The sequence below is a fragment of the Clarias gariepinus genome, chromosome 14 (genome assembly GCF_024256425.1).
Source record: "Clarias gariepinus isolate MV-2021 ecotype Netherlands chromosome 14, CGAR_prim_01v2, whole genome shotgun sequence".
In the NCBI taxonomy this organism is placed as follows: domain Eukaryota; kingdom Metazoa; phylum Chordata; class Actinopteri; order Siluriformes; family Clariidae; genus Clarias; species Clarias gariepinus.
In genome coordinates, this window is record NC_071113.1 from 2,972,743 (window position 1) to 2,984,124 (window position 11,382).

The following is an 11,382-nucleotide window of genomic DNA, read 5'->3' on the forward strand; positions in this document are numbered from 1 at the left end:
TGTTTAACTTTTTTCTTTACGAGGCCCACTGTTACAGTACAGTTACTAAAGAATAACACTTGGAAACTAATTTTTTTTTTTAATGCCATGCATGCACACACACGTGGCCACATTATAATAAACAGTACAAGCGTGCGCGGATGTTGATTATACAAGTGACGAGCGCGCACACAGACGGAGCATGGGAGATGATTACCCACAATCCCAAGGCACAAGAGGAACAGCTGGCTCAGTTGTGATCACCTGACGCTTGGCAAAAACAAGCGCATGAGTATTATTTGTATTTCAAGACCTCGATCATTTATTAAGTAAAAATTTATAAATTAAAATTGCTCACCTTGCAAAATGCTCGCAAATCAAGTTACTCACAATCCAAACTTCCACTGTATTTTTTATGATTATTATTGATGAGGACGATGTCATATTAAAAGGATACAATAATTCTAATTTAATTTTAATCAAGAAATGCTTAGTATTATATAGGCTATTAAAAAAAATCTCTTTTTATTAAATTATGGTAGTCAATATTTATTCAAAATAACGTTTCTTAGATTTTTTTTTATTAATATTGACTATAATAATTTAAATAAGTAACCAGTTTACTAGAGTGAGCTAATGCAGCTACTGATTTTATTCCAGCTTACCTGTTAAGTTTTACTGCCCCCTTTAAAATATTGTCTTTAGTTTGTCTTGATGTTCTTTCCTTTGTTTCTTTGTTTTACTAATATGACCCAATATATATTCAGTGATACTTTAAATAATATGTTTAAATAGCATTGATTTCTGTATTTTGTTAATTATATTTTTATAATTGGTGTTGAAAATTAATCTCTACATTAGCCAGTGTATTATGATGTGGGCTGCTGTGGGCCAGAAAGTCCAGGGCCACTTTTTGGTCCCAGTTCACCCATGCTCTTCACCAACATTCCCTGCAAATGAAGCATGGATAGGGAGCACCCTGTGAATTAAGCTTCGGAATGGAACGCAGATACACACACACACCACTTCCTGTGTCAGTTGAAAAAATACAATAGACACATTATCACATGGTTTTACGGTTGTTTCAGTTAAATTTATGACTATGAAACATTAAAAATATGAGTATTTTTGTGAGTTAAATGGTTATTTTTCTTTTTTATGTGCCATATCTGGAAACCCAACCAGTATGTTTTGTTTTATGTCTCCCTGTCTTGCCACACAAAGCCATTACACCCATATATGGAGTTTTTGTTAATCAGTCATTAACCACTGCGGTTCCGGCACGGATCCATGCCAGTCGAGTTTTAATTAAAATAAGCTACTAGTAAGCTACTTGCTGAATGTAAACAAACACCTGCACCAATAGATATTAATTAGAAAAGCTAAACTAAATATTTTTACTGGGAATTAGTTCACATTTTCATCCCATATTTTTATCCGATCTACTTTTTTGATTTCTCATCTAATTCACTCTCCGATTACCGAACAGGGAGTGTATTTGTTTGATGACGAAAGAAGTACAACAAGGCGTAGTGTACTCAACCTTACAGAATGTGATTTCCTTGTATTAATAAGTCAGACAGAGAGTTCTGCTGTACAGAAAGACAGACAGACATGTACAGTACATGGGCTTTAACCTGAAATAATAATAATATCACTGATTACATTAAAGATCCGCAGATTATTTTAAACTTTAACCTTTTCACCAGTAATGTTACTTTGACACAGAAGCTCCGAAGCTCCCTGAGAGTCATGTGACCAATTAAAAACGAAGCCTCGCGGTTGTCGTAATCGTGACCGATGTGACTTAGCCTCTTAAGTAAAGGCTCGAACATTTCCTTGACCAGTGCAGCTGCATGTACATATTAATTATGCTGCTTGCAATGTTATGATCTAGTTGCTACACAAAGTTTGTCCACTAATAGGAAAAATCGACACCTAAATGAGGCTTTATCTGGCCATCACCACTTTTAACTATTTGAAGCTGAAATTTCAGAACGCTGAGGAAATCTGTTGCACTGTGGTCACTTCCTGTGAGCGGACGCTAGGTGGCGGCAGCAGCGCGCTGATTGGCTGACTGCTCTAACGATGTCCAGGTGAGGTGAATCCAGGTGAGGAGAGATGATGGACCGCGAGCCTATTTATCGCCCTGTTCGAGCTCGAGCTCGTTTGTCGTTTAAAAACTACACACTGAAGTACCATGATGTGCGTCACGAGCCTGTCGGTGTTCGCGGTCTTCCTCGCGCTTCTCTCACAGTGTAAGCTTTAAACCACACTCACTCCTTTATCAAACGTGAATATGATTTTTTTTTTGTCTATTTTGTGGGTTATAACTACATGCACTGTTTCTCTCTCTCACACACATTCTCTCTTTTGCCGCAGCGTTTGGCTCCCCGGTGGCGCATGCGCATCAAGGGGACACAGGCGCGCTTCCAGCGCGAGACGTGCATCCGGAGCCAGGTAACGTGCACGTGAACTAATTCCTTACCCTTTAGTGTGTAAACGATGAAGTAAAAACATGGTGTGGAGGGGCGTGTGTTTTATTCGTATAGGTGTGTGGATGGGGGTGTGAACAAATAAGCTGCCTCAATGTAAACTCCTGTAACAAGTCGCTTTTTTTTTTTTTTTTAAGTTTACTCAACTTTTAGTGGAATTTGCTGACCAAACAATGTTTTTCATTGCTGTTTAGTTAAGACAGTATATATAAATTCTGTCATTAATTATAAACTATTCATCAAAGGCTTTAATATATAAATATAAAATATTTAAATAAACAAAATTCAACAGCATTAACAATGAATTAATTAACTTTTTGTGGATGGTTGGGGATTGGTGTTAGTGGTGGTCTCTCATATGTTTTTGGAATTTATTGTCCTATATGCAGGTTTTCATGCTGTCAATCACCCTGTGAAAGCGATGTTGCAGGACGAAAATGAAGTGGTTGCAGGATCTGGATTGGGAATGCTAGCAGTGTGAACTGGATGATGGGAAGAGGTAACTTCTAAACATGACTTGTGCTTCAACAAGCATGAGTGCTTAACATTTATGGAAGAAGTCTCCAGTGTGAGCACATTGCAACACTTAAACTGTAACTCTTTCAATACAGGGTGAAAGAATTGATGATTAATGATTAACTTGCTACAACCCAAGTAGGAAGTCATCTCTAAAATGTAATTGTGTTCTTCAGTTGCTAACTGCTTATTTTTTTCTTCCAGATCTCTGCCCCAACCCCTGCCTAGGAAGTGGATACTGAGGAGTTCAACAGTTTCATTTCTCAATGTTTTTGTCTTGCTTGGTCTTCATCTGTGCAGACAATGTTCAGACAAAGAATCCTCAAATAAATGTCCAGTTTCTGCAAAGGTCTTGTTGGCTTGTCTTTCTATTGGTTACATCTCAATTCTTAAAGCCAATTGTCTTTTAAATGGAAAGGTTGGAGTTAAACTTTTTCGGAGTAAGGATAAAATTATTTCCAGATATTTACTTAATGGTAAAACTTGAATTTTTTTTTTTCATATAAGGTGCTTACACTGAAGGTTTTTAATTCAACTTTTACTTGAATATATTAACCCTCAGTGTGGCATACATCATTTCCAGGCTAAATGTACAATAGATCCAAAAATTGTAATCTGTAATTTCCATATGTTTTTAAATTACCATTTTAGAGCCTAATGCTAACATCATGGAAAATTGAGATGCTATATTGGACAAAATAGGTTAGAGGAGTTAAATGTAATGTAAAAACACCTGAACATTGTTCTATGGACGATTTTTGACCCCATCTTGTAAATTGTGTGAAAATGCTCTCACTAAACGTAGCCTTTTTTAACATTTTCTTCCATGAAGTTGATGATTCAAAACTACACTTCCAAAGTTTAGTGTGATATTGATTCTTAACTTGGTTCCAGTAATTTTAACTCGTTCATCATTTGCTAATTTTAAATTTTTTTATAAATTGTGGTGAGACTTACTCTAAAAATTAAAAGCTTAATTGTAGACAAGGTTTAAACACTGTCTAGGCCAATTAAATTGATTAGACTTTTGTATCTTTAAACATTTTTGCACACTGATTAAACCCTATTTACACTAATCTTAAATGAAATCTAATCTGAACACGTTTGGTTGCAGGAGTGCTTTATGGTGCGAGCATACATGGATTGAATGTCATTTACCCAGCCATTTATTAAATCTTACCATGTAAGAAAAGGGAAATCTGATTCAAACTTTTTTTTTTTTTTTTTTTTTTACAGGTGTCTGCATGCTTCATGGATATGCACACCACACATTTCTATGCCTGTTGCCAGATGATAAATGTATCGCCGAACCTGTGAAATCATCTAAAGCCATCTTTCCTTAAGCTTGAAAATGGATTAATACATTATCAAGGATGATGTCATACAGTTAAGAGGATAACATTTTAATTTAGAATAGATCAAGAACTCATAGACTAGTAACCTGTAAACAGTCTCAATTAATAACTAAATAGTTATACATATTTCTATACACATTGTTTTATAATGGTATCAGTTTTTGTTTCAATAAATATTTAACAATGTCTATCATGTAAAAATTTCTGCAGCAGCAACAGGTATCCAAGGTGCTTGTTACCATAGTAAAGTGACGTCTGCACTGGTGACTTGGCAGGGTGTTCCAATGGAGGAGTTTTATTAAGGAAAGTTCTCTTCTCCAACATTCCCTGCAAATGGAGTAAGCACACTGTGAAGTACACTTCAGAATAGAACACACCACTTCCTGTGTCACATAATTGAAATATGATAGACACACATGATCACATGGTTTTGTTTGTTTCAGTTTATTTTATGACTATAAAACAATAAAATGAGTATTTGTTATTTAAATAAAAATTATTCTATTAAATTTTATTTATAAAGTGCTTTTAACAATTGTCACAAAGTAGCTTTACACAATCAAAAGAAAATTTGAAAAATGTGTATGACTCAAAAAGATTAGATTGTGCCTGATGAACAAGCTGAGGGTGACTGTGGCAAAGAAAAACTCAGATTGCAGTAGGAAGAAACCTTTAGAGGAACCAGACTCAACAAGGAATCCATCCTCATTTGGGTGATAATGGATACCAGGGATTGATCTGCAGTCATACTGTGTGTTAAGAGGCTGGAAGTTCAGTATAACAGTTAATATGGAGTCCAGTTTGTTATTAGAGGCTCAGGCAGACTGCAGTCACGAGTCCTCAGAGAACAGCTGTCAACATCAGCTGAGGCCAGGACTATCTTCATGGTTAAGTGGAATTGTCACGACACGTATCCCAAACAGACCACACGGGGCATCCATACAAGATCTACAACCAGAAGCGGGACACCAGGACGAGTTAGAAATAAGCAGTGGGCCTAAAACCATGTGGCACACCAAACTGCACTTGAGAACATGCAGAATAGTCACCATTTAAAGCAAAAAACTAATAACGATCAGTTAGAAATCTCGAATGTGTGCGTGTGTGTGTGGCAGACCACACAGAGCAGACTGAGCCTTGAGCAGAGAGAGAAAATTGATCTTTAACCTCTATAATGAGACTTGCTTTTGCTTTACATGCACGCTGTAAACACGCATTTAAACACAAAATATGTTTTACACACACACACACATGGTCAAAGTGTTACAGTAAACAGTATACGCATGCACGGATGTTGATTATACCAGTGAGAGACGCACACTAAGACCCAGCAGGGGAGACAATTACCCACAATTCTGCAGCGCAAAAGAGAGACAAAACATTGGTTCAGTTGTGATCACGAGACGCTAGGCGTCAAAACAAGAAGCACATGCGTGATACCTGATACTCGGTACTCATAAACCAAAACTTGTTCGTTTTCTAAGTCGAACTATATTAAAAATCTTTGCTCATTTTGGAGAACACTCGCAAACCGCATTACTCGCAATCCGAGGTTTCACTGTAAGGTGACGCAACCCTGATTAGAGGCCAATAGGAGGCAATTTACTATTTTAACAAGTGCTGTCTCTGTGCTGTGATGAGGCCTAAATACTGACTGATACAGTTCATATATGCTATTACTATGTAGATATGAACAGAGCTGCTGCGCGACTATCTTTTCTTCTTAGAGAGTCTTAGAGATAAAGGGAAGATTTAATATTGGTGTGTACTGTAGTTAGACAGCTCATGGGGTTGAGGTCAGGTTTCTTAATTAGCGGTTTAATAACTGCTAATTTAAAGGATTCGGAAACATACCCACTGCTGATTGAAGAATTAATTATTTTCAACAGGGGTTTTGTTATTGCTGGTATAATCTGCTTGGTAAAATGTGTCGGTATAGGAACTAATACACAGGTTGACGATTTTGCGAAAGAGATGAGTGAAATTAGTTCATTCTCTTCAAGGGAAGTAAAGTGTTCTAGGTTCTGATGTGGTGGGGTTATTTTAATCATTTATATCACGTAAAACGTCTGATTTTAAAGCCTGAATTTTTTGCCTAATATTTATGATTTTGTTTTTGAAAAAGTTCATTAAGCCCTCACTACTGTATGTTATATTAACGGTACAATATTAATAAAAAATCTATTTTTGATTATTTTTGTTATTTCCTATAATAGTGGAGAGATACAACTAAAACAGACTTTCTGGGTTTTTCTTAAATTTTGTGTACCCTGAGTGATGACTCTGTACAGCTAGAAGATGGTTATATTAGGCTGTTCGTCTGCTCCCTGGCCTGGGCTCTGGGCAGAGGTGGAAAGAGTAGTAAACTTTTGTACTCAAGTACAAGTAAAGTTACCATTATAAAAATCTACTCAAGTAAAAGTAAAAAGTAGCTCATTAAAAATTTACTCAGAGTAAAGGTTACCGAGTTACATTTTTTAACAGCGGGGGTGGGATAAGGGATTCTAGTGTAGTTCCAAAAAAACAAGTGGTTTAAATCTCAAACTAGTTGTTTTTCATTAAAGGAACACCTTTGCACGCACCTTTAGCGCGTTTGTTCTCCACGTCCATCAATGGTTTCCAGGGCGCAATTTTTTCCTTCTCCATTTTTTTTTCATTCATTAATTTTTTTACTCATTAGCGAATATAATTTTAAATGTAGCAAAGTACAATATTTTAAACAAAACATACTTAAGTAAAAGTAAAATTACAAATTTTAAAAACTACTTTCAAAAGTAGAAGTACACAAAAAACTACTCAATTACAGTAAGACCAGTAAATTTAATTTTTAGAAAAAATAGTAATTTATTACTTTCCACCTCTGGCTCTGGGTAGTCACTGATTAACTAGACCTCTTCTGAGGCTATAAGCCTAACAGGCCAGCTTTGCTCTCAAAGGTACTCCAATTCTCTATAAAGCCCACAATATTTCAGGTCACCATCTCGACATCCAGCGGTTCAGCGACCATAACCCGCTGTAAGCTATGTCACCACATCGCATTTTGATGGGGCCAGAGCAAACTACTCCATCGTACATCACCTTCGCTAATTTTTTAATCTTTGTATTAATTTATCATCTTTGTATTAAGAAGGTAGACAGAATGTTTTGCCGTACAGAAAGACACACACATGCACGTGGGCTTCAACCTGTATACCCTTAATGTGTAAATATTTGTAGAAACACTAAAAGAGTCAGCACCATAAGACATAAACTAAAAAGGTTTCACGATGTGTCCCTGAATGGAGGGAGGCTCAAAATTAAAAGTACCAGTCAGTATCTGGTGTGGCCACCAGCTGCTTGAAGTACTGCAGTGCATCTCCTCCTCATGGACTGCCTATTGCGGACAGTCTGAGCACTGATGGAGGGATTGTGTGTTCCTGGTGTGACTCGGGCAGTTGTTGTGGCCATCCTGTACCTGTCACGCAGGTGTGATATTCGGATGTACCGATCCTGTGCGGGTGTTGTTACACGTGGTCTTCCACTGCGAGGATGATCAGCTGTCCTTCCTGTCTCCCTGTAGCGCCGTCTTAGGCGTCTCACGGTGCGGACATGGCGATTTATCACCCTAGCCACATCAGCGGTCCTCATGCCTCCCTGGGCATCTTTCTTTGGGTGTTTTTCACAGTCGGTAGACAAGTCTCTTTAGTGTCCTGCATTTTTAGAACTGTGACCTTAAATGCCTACTTTCTGTAAGCTGTTAAGGTCTTAACGACCATTCCACAGGTCCATGTTAATTAATTGATTATGGTTAATTGAACATGCATGGAAAACATTGTTTAAACCCTTTACAATGAAGATCTGTAAAGTTATTTGGATTTTTACAACATTATTGTTGAAATACACAGTCCTGAAAAAGGGACGTTTCTTTTTTTGCTGAGTATATATGCGAAGTGAGAGGCCATGGGACTATATTTAAGGTGTGTGACTCGTTATGTCTAATAAAAACTAATTAATGCAATAACACTTAACAGATTTCAATTTGTCTGATTTAAGTGGTTGTCTGTTTGTAATTTTTGTGGTTTAGAATGTATGTGATATTTATGGCATAAACAAGTTTTAGTAAACTAAAAACAATGAACATGAATGACCTGCACATTATAAGGAATTAGGCTGTGTTTTTTTGTAGTTTGATTTAGATTGTAGTTATTTAGTATATTTTTGTAGTTATGTTGTGTTTTGTGGTATGTATTTTTTTTACATTTAAATCTTACCTTCAGTTAGCTAAGGACAGGTTAGACAAACCACCGAAAAAAATCATAGATGCACAAGCACAATGTACTTGTCTTTATTATAATTTATACCAGTGTATAAAAGTGATCGGAATGTTGTATTTTTCAATTGACAATGCACACTAACACAATGCAGCACATGCAAGTGAAGCAGCAACTACAGATTTCAGCATCAATCAATATTGACCACATTACATTAAATGTCCGTGACATTTTAGTTATTTCATAAAAAATATTACTTAAATATGCAGCTGAATACTATAAGTGGTCTGTATGAAAAAAGTACAATAATAAACTTATGCACAAATCCAATATAAAGAATTTAAGGGAAAAAAATGTACTGCAGTCAAAAGATCGTAAACTATTTACGAAATGGCATGCAAATTGATTTGTTTGCAAATGGAAACATTTGAGTTTCTGCATAAATTGTCGTAAATGAGCCTTAAGGTTGAGGAAAATAAAAATTTAGAGCAGAAAACGATAGTGGAAAAGCTTTATTGCGATACAACCAACAGTTCCCTGTCAGCCCACAGATCACTAGCCTATATAATACTAAGGATTTCTTGAATAAGTTAGAATTATTGTATTCTTTTAATATGACATTGTCCTCATTAATAATAATAATAATAATAATAATAATAACGTATACAGTGGAACTTTGGATTGTGAGTAACTTGGTTTGCAAGCATTTTGCAAGATGAGCAATTTTTATTTATAAATTTTTACTTGATAAATGAGTAAGGTCTTGATATACAAGTAATACTCATGCACTTGTTTTTGCCAAGCATCATGTGATCACAACTAAGCCAGTGGTTCTTCTATCTCTTGTGCTGTGGGATTTTGGGTAATCATCTCCCATGCTCAGTTCCAGTGTGTGTGCGTCACTTGTATAGTCAACATCCGCGCACTCTTGTACTGTTTATTATAACATTGTGACCAGTAATAAATAGTACAAGTGACGCACACACACTGGAACTGAGCATGGGAGATAATTACCCAAAATTTTCCAACTAGATTTTAGTTGAAAACTCCCTGAAGGTGAATTAAAAAAAATTATGGAAATTACAAATTTGGGATCTACGGTACATTTATCCTAGGAATCACAGATGGCGCACTTTATGTGAGGGTCAGTATACAGGTAATCCTCGACTTATGAACATTCGAGTTACGAATTTCTGCATATACAAACCAGTGGCGGCTGCTAGCTTTTGAAACAGGGGAAGCTCATATTAGGACTTAAAATTCATTATTTGTACATAAATTCTGGCTAGTTTCCCCTTCCACAAGCTACTTTAATTATATGAACGAACTAACTTTACAATGCTGAAACACTGAGCAAAGTCAAAAAGGCTATAATGTTTTTTAAAATTATTTAAAGAATGATTTATACAAACAAAAATGGTTTATATCACCAGCAAACAATACAGAGTGCAGCAGTTCATTGTAGCACTTCACCTGCAAATGCGCATGGGCAGTGGCAGACTGGCCATCTGGAGTACTGGGAGTTTGGGCCGGCCCAGTCAGCACACAAATAAAAAAAAAATAAATAAAAAAAAAAAGACGGAAACCATAATATTGCATCTTTTTCCTACTAATATGAATGAGTGCGTCGATTGCACGGGCGCCGCCGACAAAGAGTGTGTTGCTGCGGGAGAGAGAGGTTGATTTACGACAGCTGTTTACGGGAGCGTAGTCCAGTGTGGGAGATGCATTGTGGGTAATGCAGTCCGGTGTGTGAAGTTGAACGCGAATGCGAGATGTAAGCTGGGATATAAAGCCTGAGTTTTGTTTTTTCAGTACTTTTTAGTTGGATTTAAGTGCGGGAGCCACCCGAAAGTTTGTACTATAACCTGACAATGGGACTGAACTTAAATCTCTGTAGCGCTGATGTATACTTAAGACATGCTGTCAATCAAAAAAAGGGGTTCTGCCCTTTAAACGGCTCCTCCAATCATGCAGCAGCCCAGCATCCTGACCCGCCCACTGCTCCATTCACCCCCAGAGACGTTCAAAGCAGCCGCATTGAAGTCCATGGACTCTGGGACAAAGAAAATCAAGTCAGCCGACCTGCTATATCTAACTGATTCTGAACGAACTCGTCTTTAAGATAAAGGTTTCCTTATGCATTTTTAGTCAATAAAATATTACAATAGTACATAATTTGACCATTAATTTTGTGACATTTTAGGGGAAGCTGAGCTTCCCTTGCAGTCTTAAAGAAATCGCCACTGATACAAACGGCCTAGGGTTTGCAGCAATCATTTGTAGAAGAGAACAAATCATGGAAGTAAAAAAACCAGACACTGCAATTCCAATTTAAAAAAAAAAAAAAAAAGGCTATTTCAAGAAAGTGGAAAACTGACAGAATGGCATTTAAGATTCCCCTCACAAACTTAGGTTGCAGTGCAAGTAAAGAAAAAAAAAAAAAGGTTTCCATTATTTCTTATGGGGAAATTAGCCCTGGGGTTCCCCCTTGGCATTTAAGGAAGATTCAGTGAAGTCTCATGTTCAGACATCAATAGAAAGATGAGCCAACAATCTTTTCAGGAATCGGACATTTATTCAGTGTTATACATTCATTTGAGGGTTCATTGCCTGAACTTGTGCACAGATGAAGACCAAGTGAGGCAAGAGCATCGAGAAACTGTTGGACTTTCCTCAGTTTCCATTTCCTAGGGGCACAGACAGAGGGATATAAATAAATTTGGCAAAAGTTGATCACATTTTAAAGATGACTTCCTACTTGGGTTGTAACTTGAGGCTCACCAT